Source organism: Macaca fascicularis, chromosome 13, assembly GCF_037993035.2.
Source record: "Macaca fascicularis isolate 582-1 chromosome 13, T2T-MFA8v1.1".
Taxonomy (NCBI): Eukaryota; Metazoa; Chordata; class Mammalia; order Primates; family Cercopithecidae; genus Macaca; species Macaca fascicularis.
In genome coordinates, this window is record NC_088387.1 from 18,232,006 (window position 1) to 18,251,376 (window position 19,371).

Below are 19,371 nucleotides of genomic sequence, written 5' to 3' on the forward strand. Positions count from 1 at the left end.
TGTACCCTGTCCAGGGAATGTTAGCTGCTGAAGCTCTCTGGACTTTATCCATAACAAAGGGTGATTTTGCTCTTTGAAGTTTGCTAGAAGATTCTCTGACAGAGTGTCCTTTTCAGCAAGGAACAGAAATGCAGTAGGTGGTCTCTTTCTCTCTTTCTAGAGATAAAAAGAAACAGGAGCTGATGAGAAGTTCTAGGCCTATTGTCCTAGAACACCCAGGCCTATTGGTGTCCTGTCCCTTCTACCCTACCTCAGCATGGTGTGGTTCATTCTGGAAAAGGCTCTGCAGAGGCACAAGATTTTCTGGCAAGAAGCAGATTGCTGCTTTTGATGGCTGTGTCCTGGCAGGACCACCTTAACAACTTGTCCTGGCACATTCAGGGTGTCAAGAACAGCCCCTAAATCTGGGCCCCTTCACAGCTCAGAAGAGCCTGAGCATAATGTAGAAATTATTCTCTAGTGAGAATAAGATCTACAGGGTGCAAAAATAGAAATCTTAAAAGTTAGGAAATAACAAGAACAGAAAAGAAGTATACCTTGTAGATTATTTTTAAATGATCAAATTGAAGACCATGGGATTTTTTTTAAACAAACAACAGCGGTTAGTTTTGACATTGATGTAGTTGTAGGGAACTCTAGTTTGTGGTCAGCCCAAGGTACTTTCCATGCACATGAATCACCACATGCACTTAACTTGGGCAGAGCTCAATTTCAGATTCTTTAAACCAAAGTGAAAAGCCCCAAGTTAAGTTAACTGGCAGGCATATACTGTAGACAGCCCAGATCTGGGAATTAAAAAAAAAAGTGTGTGGAAACAAACATATTTTGGTGGTTTTTAACATAATTATTGTCTCTTTCTCACAGTGATTTGCATAATGTTGCAGAGGTGTTGCCTGGCAAGCTCCAGTTAAAGATGTAGCTTTTGTGTGCACCTGTTTGCAGGCTAGATAGAGAACAGTCATATGCAAGTAAAATCTTGGTACCCTCCATTGCTTGACTTACTTTTTTGAGCAGGCTTATTGCTGTGTAAGTAACCTACAAAAATTCCACATATCTGAAGTGTAGAACATGTTTTTGCATATGTGTATGTCCATGAAACCATCATAACAATCAATATAGTAAATATTTCTATCACTCCCAAAAGTTGCTTCACGTACCTTTGTAATTTCCCTCCCGGGCCTCTCTTCCTCACTACTAGTTTGTTTTATATCACCAAAGATTTTCATTTTCTATAGTGTTATTAAAATGGAATAAACAGTATATAGTCTTTTTTGACTGGTTTCTTTTACTCAATATAATTATTTTTGAGATTCATCCATGTTATGATTATCTATTATTATTATTTTCTTTTTTCTCTTTTTTATTGAGTAATAGTCCATTGTATGGATATACAACAATTTGTTTATCCATTCATCTGTTGATGAACTTTGTAGTTGTTTCCAGTTTGGGGCTATTTACCAATAAAGGTACCATGAACATTTGTGTGCAAGTCTCTGTATGGATATCTGCTTTCTTTTCTGGTAGAATTGAGAGGCTGGGACATGTGGTAGGTGCATGTTTAACTTTTTACAAAACTCTAATCTGTTTTTCAAAGTGGTTGTTTGATTTTGCATTACCAATAGCATTGTATGAGAATTTCATTTCCTCCATATCCTCACCCCATATGGTCAGTCTTCTTAATTTTAGCAATTCTAAAATATATGTAGCGGTATCACATGGTTGTTTTAATTTGAACTTCCCTAATGATGCTGACATCTTTTCATGTGCTTACTGCCATCCATATATCTTCTTTGGGGAAATGTCTGTTGAAATCCTTTCTCTATTTTATTTTTAATGGGGCTATTTTCTTATTATTGAGTTCTAACTATTCTTCATATATTCTGGGTATAAGTGCATTATAAGATGTATTCTTGGCAAACATCTTCTCCCAATCTGTGGCTTACTTTTTCAATTTCTTCATAGTATCTCTCAAAGAATGAAAATTTTGATAAAGTCTAATTTATCAATTTATTTTTTATGGATTGTGTATTTGGTGTCATACCTAAAAACTCTGCCTTACCCAAGGTCATTAAGATTTTCTTTTATGTTTTCTTCTAAAGGTTTATAGTTTTAGATTTTTCATTGAGATCTGCAATCCATTTGAATCACTTCTTTTTATATGATGCACATTTGCATTCAATTTCATTGTTTTTGTCTGTTTCTGCATACAGGAATCTAACTTTTCCAGTACTGTTTGTTGAAAAGGCTATTCTTTCTTCATTGAATTGCTTTTGCACTATTGTCCAAAATCAGTTGTCCATATTTTTGAGTGTGTGTGTCTATTTCTGGACTTTCTATTTGGTTCATTGATCTTTTCCTCTATCTTGCTGCTAGTACTGGAATATTTTGATCACCTGTAGCTTTATAATAAATCTTGAAAGCAGATAGTTTTAGAACTTCAACTTTTCTCTTTTTCAAAGTTATATTGGCTCTTTTGGGTTTTTTTTTGCACTTTCATATGAATTTCAAATCTGCTTTTCAATTTCTACAAAGAGCCTGCTAGAATTTGATTAGCACTGCATTGGGAAGAGTTCTCATTTTAGCAATACCGAGTCTTCTGACCTTTAAACAAAGTATATCTCTCCGATTATTTAGGTCTTCTTTAATTTATATCAGCAATGTTTTGTAATTTTTAGTGTATAGGTCTTACACATATTTTGTCAGATTTACCCATAAGTTTTGTTTTTGTTTTTGTTTTTGAGACAGAGTCTCAGTTTGTTCCCCAGGCTGGAGTGCGGTGGTGTGATCTCGGCTCACTGCAAACTCTGCCTCCTGGGTTCAAGTGATTCTTGTGTCTCAGCCTCTCAAGTAGCTGAGATTACAGGCGCAGGCCATCGTGCCCAGCTAATTTTTTGTATTTTTATTAGAGACGAGGTTTTGCCATGTTGCCCAGGATGGTCTTGAACTCCTGGCCTCAAAGTGATCCACCCACCTCAGCCTTCCAAAGCATTGGGATTACAGGCGTGAGCTGTCACACCTGGCCAGTATTTCATATTTTTGATGCCATTGTAAGAAATTGAATTTTAACATCTGACAGTTCACTACTAATACATAGAAATACAGTGATATTTTACATTTTTTCTGTGTTCTGACCTGTTGCTGATGTGGTTTGGCTCTGTGTCCCCACACAAATCTCATCTTGTAGCTCCCATAATTCCCACATGGTGTGGGAGGGACCTTGTGGGAGACAATCATGGGGGTGGGTCTTTCCTATGCTGTTCTCCTGACAGTGGATGGGTGTCACGAGATCTGATGGTTTTAAAAACAGGAGTTTCTCTGCACAAGCTCTCTCTTTGCCTGTTGCCATCCACATAAGATGGGACTTGCTCCTCCTTGCCTTCCGCCATGATTTTGAGGCCTCCTCAGCCATGTGGAACTATAAGTCCAATAAACCTCTTTCTTTTGTAAATTGTCCAGTCTCAGGTATGTGTTTATCAGCAGCATGAAAACTAACTAATACAGTTGCTAAACTTACTTTTGAATTCTAGTATTTAAAGTGTACATTCCTGAGGATTTTGTATATACATGATTGTGCCAACTATGAATCTTTCCAGTCTATTTCATTTATTTATTTTTCTTGGTCTGTTTTGCTGGCTGATATTTCCAGCACTGTTAAATAGAGTGGTGAGCACAGACACTTTTCCCTGGTTCTTGAATTTAGTGTAAGAAAATTCCATCTTTTATCATGAAATATGATATTAGCTGTAGGTTTTTCATAGCTACCCTTCAATTGTTCAATTGGTGGAAGAAATGCTCTTCTGTTCCTAGTTTTCTAATCATTTTTAATCAGGAATGGGTGTTGGGTTTTTTCAAACTTTTTTTTCTACATCTATTTAGATGATCATATTGCTTTTATTTGTAGTTGTTAGTGATTTACATTGATTGGGTTTTGAATATCAAAACCAATCAATGCATTCCCGGGATAAACCCTTCTTGTTCACCATGTTTTATCCTTTTTACATATTGTTGGATTAGATTTGCTAAATTTCTTTAGAAATGTTGCCTTTATGTTCATGAGAGTTAGTTATTCATCTGTAGTTTTCTTTGTTTCGCTTTACAATCAGAGAAATAATAGGTTCATGAAATAATTTGGAATTATTCTCGTCTCTTTAATTTTCAGAAAATGTTTGTAAGGATTGTTATTCTTTCTTCTCTTAATGTTTGGTAGAGTTCACTAGTGAAGCCATGTCAACCTGTAATTTTCTTCATGCATACATTTTAAACTAAACATTCAATTTATTCCATAAATAGAGGATTGTCCAGGTTCTTTATTTCTTTTTGAGTGGGCTCTGGTAGGTTGTGCCTCGCTAGGAATTTATCCATTTTATCTAAGTTTAAAAATGTATAGGCATAAAGTTCATAATACTTCCTTATTATCCTTTTAATATCTGTAGAATCTGAGTGATCTTACCTCTATAATTCCTAATATTGATTAATTTGTGTCTTAAGTAGTTTTTTAAATCAATGTACCTAGAGGTTTTTAAATTTTATTGATCTATTTGAAGAACTAGCTTTTGGTTTTATTGATTTTTTTCTATTGTTTTCTGTCTTCTATTTTCTTGATTTTTCATTCTGATCTTTATTATTTTCCTTTTAATGCTTGCTTTGGCTCAATTTGTTCTTCTTTTCTAATTTTTGAAGTGGAAGATGAAGTCATTGGCTTCAGATCTTTTCTTTTTTCTAAAGTAGAAATCTAGTGCTATATATTTCCTTCTACATATTGCTGAAGTGGCATTCCGCTAGTGTTGCTATATTGTGTTCTCATTTGATTATTTTTCAAGATATTTTCTAATTTTCCTTTTGATTTCTTATTTTACCCCTGATTATTGACAAATATGTTACTTTGTTTCCAAACCTTTGGGAATTTTCCAGATAGATTTCTGCTAATGATTTCTATTTTAATTCCAGATTGTTCAGAAAACATACTTTGTTTAACTTGAATCCTTTTAAATTTATTATGCATTGTTTATGGCTCAGAATATAGAATATATCTGGAAAAATGTTTCACGTGCTCTTGTAAACAATGTGTATTCTGCTATTTCTGCATGACATGTTCTATAAATGCCAGGTAGGTACATTTTATTAGTAGTGTTGTTCAAGTCATCTATATCCTTGGTGATCTTTTTGTTTACTCATTCTATCAATTATTGAGAGAGAGGTATTAAAATATCTAATATGTATCTGTATTTGTTAATTTCTCCTTATAGTTTTATCAATTTCTGTTTTATGTACTTTGGAGTTCTGTTATTAGGTGCATAAACCTTTAGGATTATTATGGTCTTGACAAATTGATCCCTTTAACATTTTTAAATGTTCTTCTTTATGCTCAATAATATTCTTTGCTTGAAATCCACTTTTATATTAATATAGCCAATCTAGATTCTTTGTTAGTGTTTACATTGTATCTTTTTCCCATCCTTTTCTTTATCATAGTTATGTCTTTACTTTTAAAGAGCATTTTTTTTTGTTGATAAAAAGCACATAGTTGGATTAGCATTTTAAAAAATCTGATTTGACAAATTGCTTTTACTGCTGTTGTTTAGGCCATTTACATTTAATGTAGTTATTGATGTTGTTAGGTTTAATTCCTGTCATCTTACTGTTTTTTCTTCAATTTATCCCATATGTTTTTGCTCTTTTTTCTCTGACTTTTTTCAGACTATTTTTATGATACAACTTTATATCTTTTGTTGTCTTATTTGCTATAACTCTGTTATTGTGTTATTTTCTTAGTTCTTAGGGTTAACAGAACACATCTTTAACTTATTATAGCCTACCTTCAAATGATATTATACCAGTTCGCATACAGCATAAGAAGCTTACAACAGTATACTTCCATTTCTCCCCTTCTGACCTTTATATTATTGTTGTCATTCATTTTACTTACATATATGTTAACATCATGCTACATTGTTACTACTTTTGTTTAAACAATTCATTATATTTTATGGTCATATCCACTTTTCTTTCTTTCTTCCTGAGGTCCTGAAGTCTTTTGTTATTATTTCCTTTCTGTTTTGAGCACTTGCTTTAGTCATTCCTTAAGGGCAAGTCTTCTGGTGACATATTCTTCTAGTTTCCTGTCATCTGAAAATGACTTTACTTTTCCTTCATTTCTAAAGAATAGTTTGACTTCTGGTTTGCAATCCAGTATGTAAGGAGCTTGGAAGTTGTCACTACATCCTAACAACAAATAAAAGCCTGAACAAACTGATTAATTAATAACTCTTCTTAGACCCATCAGAGAAGTGAGGTTCACTGCCCCTTAAATTGGAAAGATTGACAAGAAAATACTTAGAATCACAACTTACTGGAGCAGAAACCCATGAGCAGAAACCTTTGTGGGAACCAGTATGGGGTAGAAAAATCTGAACTGTAATTGATGAATTGCTGGGCATTCAGAGAAAGTATGAGAGTTAAACACTCCAGAGGGACCCATTCAAAGGAGGGCCCCACACTTTTGGGAGTTCTGGTTTCAGGAGTTCAACTAGGTCCTCACAGTAAATATCAGAAAAAAAAAAAAATCTTGTACTTCTGGTGAGGAGAGGGAGGAGCAACTATTTGAAGTAAGTCAGAGCATCCTCTTCTAGTCAAAAAGGCCTGGCCTCAAGATAAATTACTTTACCAGAGCCTAAACTATTGGGATTTTATCAGAGCCTAACCAACCTGGAAGAAAGGAAATAGCATACTCCAGCATGCCTTAGCCTTCTACATAGGGGAAGAGAAATACTCAACTTCAGTTCATTCTAGACATCTTGTCCCACCTAAGGGGAATGTTGGGGGATTGAGAAGCACTGTTTGAAGTTCACAGTTTAGAGACACAGGCTCGCTAAAAGACTGAGATATAAAACTATAGAAGACTTTGCTCCTTCCCACACTGTTACAGGATCTTTGGGGTACTGATTTTCTGGCCAGAAACCTCTGCGGCTGGTGGTATCTTTGCCTTAGTTCTTGTCTTGCATCTAGAAGAATGAGGTGTGCAAACAAGTGAAGGGTAAACAAGACAAAGAAGAGCTTTACTAAGTGTTAGAACAGCTCAGAGGAAACCCTCAGTGGGCAGCTCCTCTCTGTAGGCAGATCATCTTCTCCGTAAGCAGATCTTCCCATTGAGTGCTCAGCTCTCAAGCAGAGAGGAGGCCCTGGAGAGGGTAGCACCTGTCTGCTACTGGTCATCATCCTGACATCTGCTGCTCTCACCAGAAAGGAGGCCCTAGAGAAAGTTGCTTCTCTCTGAAGCTGGTAGTCCCTATGTCTCTGCAGGTCTCTGAAGCTCTCAGAAGAGAGGGTAGTTCCTCTCTGCAGTGGGCCATCTGTCCTCCGTCTTACGTCCTCTGCCCTGCTCTGACTGAGTCTGGGGCTTTTTTGGACCTCAGAGGGAGGAAGTGCCTGCTGATTGGTTCATGGAGGGCCATGGGCGGTCCCAAAAAGGCACCACAAGTCCCCACTCCATTCTGCTGGTCTGGCAGCCTGACCCCAGCCTTCAGGCCCTCCCTTGCCTGAGGGTGGGATCTTACTGACAACCCATCCACTTCCACCCAGGAGCCTGTCTGCCTTCTGCTGTCCCTGGCCCCCTGGCTCTTGGCACCAAGAGGCACCTGCAGGCCAGCACCGAGCAGTCCTCAGAGCTCCCCTCTGCTTTCCCTGCTACTCTCATTGGTACCCAAATTCTGGAGGGGGCCGGGGCAGCAGGGCACTGGCTTGCCAGCACTGATCCGAGTGTGTGCAGACTGTGCCAAACTGTGATAGCACCCGAGCTTGGCTGAACCCTGCTGTGATATGGGAGCCTGTGCCGGGAGCAGTGAGAGGCCAGGCAGCTGGAGAAGACACCTGTGGGCTTGCGGGTACTGGGGTCAGGGGGCCTTCCTTGGCCCCTAAGGGTGTAGGTTGCAGAGACACCTGGGTCTTGCACCGGGGAAGGTGGTTGCAGCTGCACCCGGAGCTCCCGTCCTGCCAACTCAGAAGGGGTGGAGTTCCTGCTTCTCCTTGGCTCCTGCTGGCTTGGTGTAGCAGAGGCCCAGGTCTGCACCTGCGGATCTGGTGGTTGCAACTGCACCAGAACGGGCAGGGATCCTCCCTGCTCTTGGCACCTGCAGGAGCACAGGGAGGCTCTGATCGGCAGCCACAGCTTGAGCGGCTGCAGCCTTACTCAGGAAGGCAGGATTCCTGCCTGCTCCATGGAGCAGGAGGCCTGGGTCTGCAGCTGCAGCTGCACCCAGGAGGGTGAGGATGCTGCCTGTTCCATAAAGTGGGAGGCCTGGGTCGACAGCCGTGGTTTGGGCGGCTGCATCGGCACCTGGGGCGCTGCTGCACCAACTCAGAAGGGCGGGTCTCCAGCTTGTCCTGGCTTCCAGGCTCCTAGGAGTGTGGAGCCCCAGCTGTGACTCCCTGCAGCAGCTGGCATGATGGCAGCGCTGCTGCCATCAACACCTCACTACCACATTACTAAAGACCTACTGTCTGCAGTTCCTTTTATCCAGTATCTCATATCTGGCTATTAAAAAACAATTACAAGGCACGCTAAAAGACAAAAAAAAAAAAACAAACAAACAAACAAAAAATAGCTTGAAGACACAGAGCAAGCATCAGAATTAAACTGATATACCAGGAACAGTCTTACTAGATAGAGCATTCAGAATTGACCATTTTTTTTTAATCACTACTTATAAAATGCTGTGCCACTTCTTTCTGGCTTAAGTTTTACAAGTAATGTAGTGTTTCTCCTTAACCTCTCTTAAGACCTTTTTCCATCTTTAGTTTTCAGAAATTTGAATATGATTTGTCTTGGTATGGATTTCTTTGAATTTATCCTATTTGGGATTTATTCTACTTTATTCTTTTTGAATCCGTGGGTTTAATATCTTTTGTCAAATTTGGGGACATTTTAGCCATTATTTATTTGATTATTTTTTTCAGTTGAACAGTTTTTCTCCTTACTTCTAGGACCCTGATGATACAAAAGCTAGATTTTTTGTTATCATCCATAGATCTCTCAAACCATTTTTTTTCTAGCCTGTTTTCTCTATATTGTTTACACTGAGAAATTTCTAATTATCTGTCTTTAAGTTTGAGGATTCACTCTTTGTTGCTCCAAACCACTTTTGAGGCTATCTGTTGAGTATTTCAGTTACTGTATTTTTTTAGGTTTATAATTTTTAGCTCATTATTTATTCAATATCTTATATTCCTTTACTTAGATTTTTTATTTTTTATTTTGTTTCAAAAGTGTTTTTAATTGCTCATTTAATAATTTTTTACCCTTGAGCTTAGCCAAAAGGCCAAGAGGCAATCATTTAATAATTTCTGCTAACTTTGTATATGTTTGAAACTTCACAATAAAAAGGGAAAACAAATGCAATTTTTCTGATCTGGAGAAGATGCTGACCACTTTCTTCATCTGTAGGAAAAACCAAAACAAGAAGGAAATGAGACTAAATGATTATAGAAGAGAGTATAAACACTTTAACTAAGAAGATATTTCTCCACTAGGAAAACTTCCCATGCAAAGTGTATCCTAGTGCCTGGTCATCTCTCAAATCCAATGTTTGTTAGTTTTAATTGCAAGAGTAATACATAAAAACTAATGATTCATTTTGCACAATAATAGGTATACTGTAATCCCAGTTCTCACACATTGGAGAAAAACAAAATTTAGAAAATGAGATTCCTCTATAGTCACAGCCCTTATATCACCATTCTCAATGGTTTTGTAAACCATTCAGACTTTTTTATGCGTGACTAGAACTGGGATTATATTAGACCTATTATTCTGCAACTTCTTTTTCTTCTTTTTTGCCTAAATATTCCGCTAAGAGAGTTTGTGAAACAGAATAAACAGCTGTTTAGACAGAAAAGCTAAAAACAGTTGAAAACAGCTAAAAGCAGCTTCTTTTCTGTTCAGATTCCAAGATCATGCTAATTTTATCCATATTTGAACATCTGGCATGATCTTTTTAACCTAAGGACATAATTTTACACAATTATTATCCTTTTACCTAAGGACAAAAAAGTTACAGTAGTGAAAATAACCCAAAAAGCAAGATCCTGAAGTTCCGAGCTTGCAGTTGGCTGACCCTCTGTGACTCTGTGGGCAGGTGGCCGCCAGGCTTTGTGTCTGAGGGGCCGCATAGTAGAATGACTCAGCAAAGCAGTGGCCTGGGGAACATAGAAGAGGCTGACTAAGATTATGAGCTTTCAGGGGAGCATTCCTTTTAGCCGGCAAATTTCTCTTTTAAGGTAATGAAAGTGTTTCAGGTTCCTCTTTGTCCATTTGCAAATAAACTGGTGAGTTCACGTCACTCCCAGTGCAAATGAGAGTGTGGTGCACACGTCATGAAGATGAAGTGGTTTCCCCTTAATTTTGCATATTTTCTTGTCTGCTTTTAACTCTAGAAGATATTTGCCTTCACCTGATTTACAGTCAGGTTCGTTTCTCGCATCGTAAATTGACTCTTCTCTGTTGTCCTCACCAATTATTCATTGTGCTCATTTCACATATGATGCCCCTGATTTTGTAGCATTGGCCCTAACAGAATATTAGACAAAACTCAAGGAGGAGAAACTTGTGTGGGGACAGGGGAATAGATGTGTGCCCTTTGTAGAACAGAACTCTGTCTTGGGCTTCTTTTTTTATCCTATAAGGCTTAACTGTAAGAAGCTCACGGTATCTTCGTACAAGCCTTCTGGTTGACTGACAAATGTTCTCAGCAGGAATTATTTAAGAAAACAGATCTCAACATTTCTAAGAGCTAGTTGCAGTGGCTCATGATGAACAGAGAATTATGATTGGACAGTGTTGGAGCCAATTGAGACCATGTTACCGCACCCCAACGCTTGGCATAAAGCCTCATGCATCCACTTGTTCATCCATCCGTTTTTCAGCTAGCTCTTACTAAATGAAATTCTGATATGTAGCTCTGTGCCACGTGTGTACTCAATATGCCTGTCCCAGTGACTCTTTCAACTCAAGCTTGCTCTCTGAGGACAAAATCATGAACACATCCCCAGAGCCACACTCTACCTCTCTCCCGCTGGAAGACCAGAATCCGTTTTCCAGTTCCCCCAAGCCCAAGCACCGTGACTGTCATCTGTCCGTGGGAGCCTTTAAGCCACTCTCCTAGCCTCCATCTTATTCCTTGGCCTCTTTCCTCCTCAGCACCTTGGAGCCTCCAGAGTTGATCTTACTTCTTCTCAAGTCCCCCTGGAGTCCTCATGGGCCCTGACAGACTCTTTAGAGATTGCTCATTTTAGAGCCCGAAGGCTTCCCAAAGAGCCCTCTATGAGGTTTCCAAATTTCTCCCAATTAAGATTAGCTTGTCTCTTCTGGCCGGGCACAGTGGCTTATGCCTATAATTCCAGCACTTTCGGAGGCCGAGGTGGGCAGACCACCTGAGGTCAGGAGTTCAACACCAGCCTGACCAACATGGCGAAACCCTGTCTCTATTAAAAACACAAAAATTAGCTGAGTATGGTGGCGCATGCCTGTAATCCCAGCTACTCAGGAGGCTAAGGCAGGAGAACCACTTGAACCTGGGAGGCAGAGGTTGCAGTGAACCAAGATCGCACCACTGCACTCAAGCTTGGGTGACAAGAGTGAAACTGTATTTCAAAAAAAAAAAAAGATTAACTTGTCTCTTCCATGCTGGGAAGTAAGGGCCCTTTGCTTCCATGCCCAGCTTCCACCCTTGCCCTGTCCAAAATAAAGCGAAGTCCAGTCCCAGCTGGCTCCTCACTGCTACCTGGAGAGTATTCTCACTTGCACCTTACATCTCTGCTTGGCACCCTCAAGCCTCAAAAAGAGGTTTTCATTGTAATATCATATTACACTAAATTTGAAAAAGAAAAAGTAACACCCACTCACCCCCACACCCAAATACAGCCACACTTATCATTTTGGTGGGTTTGACTGGGCTTCTCTTTCTTGTGAAGGTTGTCATGGTTATATGCACACAATGTTGTGCCCTGCTCTTGTCAAAAGCATATCTCCATGTTGCTACATGAACAATAGTCATCATTTACATGCATAACACAACATTAAAACATTTATAATGAACTGTAATTTTAGCACTGCATACACCTATCAAAATGACAATTAACACTCAAGTGATACTTTCCTTCATATTTCGGATTTTTTTTTTTTGTAGAGAGGGTTAAGAACCCTCTTGCAATTCTTAACACATCATGATAAATTGCTCTCCATGGGAGACTACAAATGCATACTGTCAAGAGCAATCTGAGAAGATAGCAGTTTTACCATATCCTTCCCAGCACTGGGAATTGCAATGGAAATGTTAATTTTCGTTAATGTATCAGGGCAAAAGATGGTTCTTCATTGATATTCATTTCAATTTGATTCCTAACACGGTTGTTGAATAGTTTTCATAGACCAGTTATACCAGCATGGGTATAAGCCAGCTAAGTGCTCTGCTGTCTTTCCCTTTGGTTTCTATACTGTGGAAAGTTATTGTTCATAGAGCTTTTGCAAGCTTGTCACCTGTGCCATTGATGCCAGGCACACCATATTTTGTAGAGCCAGCTGTATTTTTATTCTGAAGTGGCTTCCCCCTTTCTGAAAAGGGACTTGGCAAGAGTTCCGTTCGGTCACAGTGAATTAGACACCAACTTTCCTTGTCAACAGAAGTTGGCCTGTTGGGCTAGACTTGGGCACCAGGTGCTACCTCCTGCTTGGCTGCCCTCTCAGTGACATCATCTATACCTGGAATGCCCAGTGGGTAGGAAAGAATCTGGCCTGCCTGGACTGTGTCTGGTCACAGGTCAGTAGAATTTGAGGAGCGACACAGTGGCGAAGCCCCACAAGGACTGGTGGCCTGACTCAAGAAGGCTCTAAACCATTCATCCTTCTCAACTGCCACACCACCATACCTGGCCCATCAGTGCTGAGAAGGTGAGCCAGGTGGGGACCAGAGTGTCACTAAGTCAAGCATGATGAGGCAGAAGGAAAGGTCTTGGCATACAAAATATGCCCTCTGTCCTGAGGCAGAGCCATCCGTTTTGTATGCTCAATCAACATATCTGTGGCATTTTTTTGCTGTTCAGCCACCCTCCTGAGAATGTTCATGGCAAAACAGACCCTCCCCACAGGCCCACCTTCCCTTTCCCTGGCAGCAGCCTCCTTGAACAGAGTCCCAGGGAGGTAGAATAATAAAAATTACAACTTCCCCTATCAGGAGGAAGGTTCGCACCCTCCTGCTGACAGCCTTTGCCTGAAAAGTTGCTTGGCCACACTATGGCTTCCTTGGGCTTCTGGGGCTCACTGTGGGGCTGCCTATCTCTCTCCACACCACACACACATTTAAGCTCTTCACGGGGTCATCATAAGCTGAGAAGTCTGAGATTTTGCTTTTCTCTCTATCAAAACTTTATTGAATGTCCATCATGTGCTAGACTTTGCAGCAAAGCCAAGTCAGACTTGGCCTGCCCTCTGGGAACTCACAGGCAACAAAGTTCGTGATCAATGTAATGTCAGCTAAGAATTTTACTAGCTAGGCACAGAACGCATAGAAAAGATGAGGTCAAGCCAAGTTTCCCAGAAGCCATGAAGCCTGAACTGAATTTGGGGACTCCAGAAAACAGAAGACATAAAATTGCAAAAGGTCCTGTGTTCTCAAAACGTTGTCTTAAAAGCTCGCAGCTTCCTGAAAGATTTCAGGCAAGCCAGAGGCGGGAGTTAGCAGGCATGGCTAACTTTGCATTTAGGACAGATCCCCTTGGCATCCACGTTGGGCACAGATGGGAAGATAGGAAGGCCAGGGGAATGGTCATACCCCAGTGAAGAAGTGATGAGTGCCTGGGCTCAAGCAGGATCCATGGGGTGTGGGAGGACAGTGTGGTTTTCAGGGGCAGTAAAGAAGAGGGGCTCCCCAGCTTGGATTTGGTGGTGGTGGGAAAGGGAGGATTTAAGATGATAATCCAGTCTCCTGGTTCAAGCAGTGGACACACATTTGGGGGAAAGAGGACAAGTTCAGTTTTGCAGATGCTGTATTCTGGACATCCAGGAGACATTCGAGTGTGTCCTGAGTGGCGCAAGCCCAGGACAAGGACCCAAGACTGCAAGGCAACGTGTGGTTAAACCCATGGCTGAGTCTATCACTGAGTGGGACCACCTAGGGCCTGTATAGAAGAGGTGAGTCCCAAGGCCACAGCTGGGATCCCTGACCTCTAAGATGGTAACAGGAGAGAAGGACAGTACAAAGAAGATGAGAAATCCTGGCCAGAGCAGGTGGACCAAAAAAGGGTTTCTGGAAGAAGTGTCTACTGGGTCAAACATTACAGGAAGTTTAAGTAAGAAAAAGACCAGAAGTGTCCACTGGTTGGGACAAAGAAGAGGCAGCAAGTATCAGTAGCTGGTTCAGGAAGATTGGTTGTGAAAGGAAGGTGGGATGAGAGGGGGAAATGTGGTCAAGAGAGAGGTTTTGTCAAGATGGGGGACTTTAGCACATGTAAAGCATAGAGGATTGCTTTAAATTGCAGTTTACAGAAATGCAGCAGGCTTTTCTGTCTCAAGGGAGTGGCATAGTTTCTTTTGCATCTTTTTAAGCTTGCAAGTCTCTGGAAAGTGAGTTTTCTCCATCAACACATGGAAATAGAGGGCAGGACAGAGTAACAGGCGTTGTACAAGAGAACAACAGGAGGATTGAAGGGGAACCAGTGGGAGGGAGGAGGAGTGAGCAGAAAGGAGGTAGAGCTCAAAAGGGAGAGGAGAGGACCTGAGCATGTGTGGAAGAAGAGAGGTCATGCGAAGAACTTCTCAGGGCAGCCAGGTATGGCTTGGCAGACTGGGGATGACTAAGATTCCATTTGCAGTTACCTGCTCAGCCAGGTAACATCAACGCCCAGTAACCGTCAGTTATGCCCAGTCACTTTTGTGTGAGTAGAGTTTGGAGGTCTTTATTAGGGACAAAGGTTTAGATCAATGTGTGGAAAAAAGAAGAAAATAGTCATAAGAATTAGAATATGAACGAGAAAGAGAATTCTGCTTCAGTCAGTGCAGGGGTAACTGAGTGTCTATTTCCCCCTGATGGCGAGGAGGGTCTGTCCATTTCATTGGCTATATCAGGAGGGAGGCTGGCAGGTTTGGGGCTCCAGGTACCTGATTCTTGGTTACAGAGGGAAAAACCCAGGAAAAATAGAAAGGTTGAAGAAATGGGTCGGTTTCTTCTGTCTTCGTGCTGCTCCTTCCGTCTTTCCTCCCACAGCTGGAGGACAGCATCCCCCACCCCACACACTCAAGTTCCTTTCCGGCTTTCAGATGCTCCCCATCTGCCCTGGGGGCAGCATCAAGCCCTGCAGGTGACTGGGTGCAGGGGATTTGGTATTTTTGGCAAATTACCAATCACTATTTCCAAAAGTCAATTAATTGAAAAACAATTTGCTGAAAATTAATTTTCTAAAAGATTAATTTCCGTGAGAAGTGATCTCTGGAATTCACCCAAAAGTTGCTTTGGTTAAATACTTTTACAATTATCACAATTTGTGTGCTCTGGTGTTTAAAACACTGAGGATTCCCGATTCCCTCCCCCCCAGCTTTGGTTTTCTATTTCACTTATATTTAGCAGTTTAGTGTCCAAGTATCAGGTACGTTTTCATCAGCTGTTTTGCTGTGGATTTCTCATTCCATCCCTGGTAAATGTCAATTTCATGTGGGTTTCTATATTTCAGGAGCGGGACACTTCTCAAACACACAATATTTTTTTGGTGTCAATAGATGGGTTTTCCCTCAACCGCATTTATTGTCAATTCCAATTTTAGACTGGTGTCTAAATTGGACTATAGTTCCCACTTTTGGATTTTGTCATTGGGGAAGTTGTCATGGATATGTGAAAATTAACATGCAGAAAAAACTTTTATTTGTCTGACTGCCAAACCACTTTGGAAAAAAAAAAGATGATGAAAATTGGTGTAAAATTGCACTTGAAGGGCAAAACCATCTTTTCTGAAAACCAAAGGTTAGAATATGAAAAGCCTCATGAATTGCCAAAACCTTTATAGTAACTACTGAGGAGTAGTCAGCTTTTGAAACATGAACCACATGCCTATAAATCTGATAGAAAACAGTGGTAGAGAAACTAAAAGTGCAACATCTCAACTAAATATAACCAAAGGCCAAAATGTTGGGAAAAAATCATTAACAGATTTCGAAACTTTCTATGAAACACATATTCTTACACATTTTGCAAATAATTACTATAAAGAAGTTTTTAGTGATTTGGGAATTTGTGAAATTGTCATTTTGCAAATTGATTTTTAACATAGTGGCTTTTAGGCAATCGGTGACTGTGAGAGTGTGACTTTTAGCAAATGTTCTTGAGGTCAGGAGTTTGAGACCAGCCTAACCAACATGATGAAACCCTGTCTCTACCAAAAAATACAAAAATTAGCTGAGCATGATGGTGCGTGCCTATAGTCCCAGTTACTGGGGAGGCTGAGGCACGAGAATCGCTTGAACCCAGGAGGCGGAGGTTGCAGTGAGTCAAGATCGTGCCACTGTACTCCAGTCTGGGCAACAGAGTGAGTGATACCCTTTCTAAAAAAAAAAAAAATTGCTAGCACGGAAGCATTAAGCCAGCACCACACATTCTACACATTCAATTCCTGTGGCTCCCTCCTGCTTTGAGCAGTCTGGGGATGCAACTGGGGCCAACCCAGTGGGCAATGCATTGAATGCAGTGACATTACTAACATCTGTTTCTGACCCGTACTTCAGCTATGACCCATATATGACCTCCTCTGCTCTCAGGCTGAAGTCTAGGCACCTCGTGGGACCCTCCAGGCCTCACAGATCTGGCTCCTCTACCCCGTGAGCCCCGTGAACACCTCTCGTATGCAGGGCCCAGCGTCCGACCTACTCTTGAGATGCACCCCACCACACTGCAGTTGGTGTCCTGTGCATTCCTCTCTAGTGTGTCACCTCTGAAAGGTAGGCACCAGCCAACCCTGGTCACCATTCACAGTAGCACAGCTAAACTGGATCAATTAGTGATTTTTAAAGTTCAATGCTTTGAGACTTTTGCTTCTGGAAAGATGGAGTAGATATATTTTTCCTTATTCTTCTCACTAAGTACAACTAAGGTATTGTATAAAACAAACATAAGAAGACTCTGAAAGATATAGAGAAGAAGACAGCCAGACTAGGGACCTCAGCCTCCCAACCCCAGCTCCCCGGGTAGTGTCAGGAAGGCCAAGTGCAGACTCTGGATGAGACTTTTGCTCCTGCCTGGAGATAACGAGCTGCTGACCCTCCTCCATGCAGTGTGAATGGAGAACACACAGGGAGTTTGGGCTGCCCCCCACAAGGAGGAGGCACCCAAAATATGTGCAGTAAAAGCCAACAGAACTGAGAGGAAAAATAGACAAATTCATAATTATCATTGGACATTTTGCTACCATTTCTCTACAAATGATATAAAACCAAGTAGAAAATCAGCAAGGATGAGGAAGAACTCAACAACATCATCAACCAACAGGGTCTAATTGACATTTCTAGAACACTCTACGCAAAACCTGCAGAACACACATTCTTTTCATGTGCCCGAAGACCATACACCAGGATACATTATATCTTGGGCTGTAAAACAAGCCTTGACAAAGGTAAAATAATTGAAATTATACAGAGTGTGTTCTTGGACCACAGTGGAATCAAACAAGAAATCAGTAACAGAAACATAGCAGGAGAATCTCAGATACCTGCAAATTAAACAACACATTTCTAAGTAACCCATGGTTTAAAGAGGAAATTCTTCAAATCAATAAGCTAAGCTCTGGCCTCAAGACACTAGAAAAAGAAGAGCAAAATAAACCCAATGCAAGCAGAAGGAAATAAAAAGATTGAACAGAAAGCAGTGAAAATGAAAACAAAGAAACAATAGAGAAAATCCACAAAACAAAAGCTAATCCTTGAAAAGGTCAATGAAGTTGACTAACCTGTAGCAAGAGTGACAAAGAAGAAAAGAACATATAAATTGCCAACATCAGGAATCAGGGGATATCACTAAAGACCCTGCAGGCATCAAAAGGTTAATAAGAAAATACTATGAATAACTCTAGATACGTAAATTTGACAACTTAGATGAAATGGACCAATTGCTTGAAAAGCACAAACTTCCACAATTTATCTAAAATGAAATAGATCATTTGAATAGCCTTATAACTATTAAGAAAAATTAATTTATAATTTTTAAAAGCCATAGGAAGAAATTTATAGGTTCAGGGGGTTTTGCTGGAGAATTATACCAAATGTTTACAGAACAATTAACACCAATTTTATACAATGTAATCCAGAAAATAGTAGAGGAAGGAAAGATCATCTCCTAATTCATTTTATGAGATCAGTATTACCCTGATGCTAAAACTAGGAAAGGACAGTATAAAAATGAAAATTATAGTCCAATGTCCCTTCTGAATATAGACATAAAAATCTGTAAGAAAAATATTAACAAATAGAATTCTTTAATATAAAAAATAATTATATAACATGACCAAGTGGGGTTTAACCCAGGAATACAAGGCTGGTTTAATATTCTAAAATCAATCAATGTAATCCATCATATTAACAGGCCTAAAGAAGAAAAATCACATCATTATTTCAATTGCTGCAAAAACGACAAACACAAAATTCAATACTCATTCATGATGAAAACTCTAAAAAATTTGGAGCTGAAGGAAACTTCCTCAACTTGATAAAAACATCTACAATATCGTACTTAGTGATGAAAAATGTAATGCTTTCTCCCTAAGATCGTGAATAAGGCAAGGCTGTTTAACATAGTACTGTAAATTCTAGCGAGTGCAATAAGACAAGAAAGAGAAATAAAAGACATGCAGGACGGAAAAGAATTAAAACTATTGCTATCTGCAGATTACATAAAGGTGTGTGGAAAATCCCAAGGAATCTACCAAAAAACTCCTAGAATTAATACAAGCTCAGCAAAGTCATAAGATCAACATAAAATTAGTTGTATTTCTATATACTAGCTACAAACATATGGAAAGCCAAATTAAAAATGCAATACCATTTGCAATCACACAGAAAAAAAGAAAACAAATACTTAGGTGCAAATCTAGCAAAACATGTAGTTGAGGGGTTTACATGCCTAAACTACGCAATGCTGATGAAAGAAATCAAAGGCAATTGAAATAAATAGAGACACCCATCACATTCATAGATTGGAAGACAACAATTCTCCCTATATTCATACAAAGTTTTAACAAGATTTGCATTAAAATACCAGCAACCTTTTCTGTAGATAAGGTTATTCTCAAATTTATATGAAAAGTCAAAAGAACTAAACTAGCCTAAGCAATTCTAAAAAAAGGAGA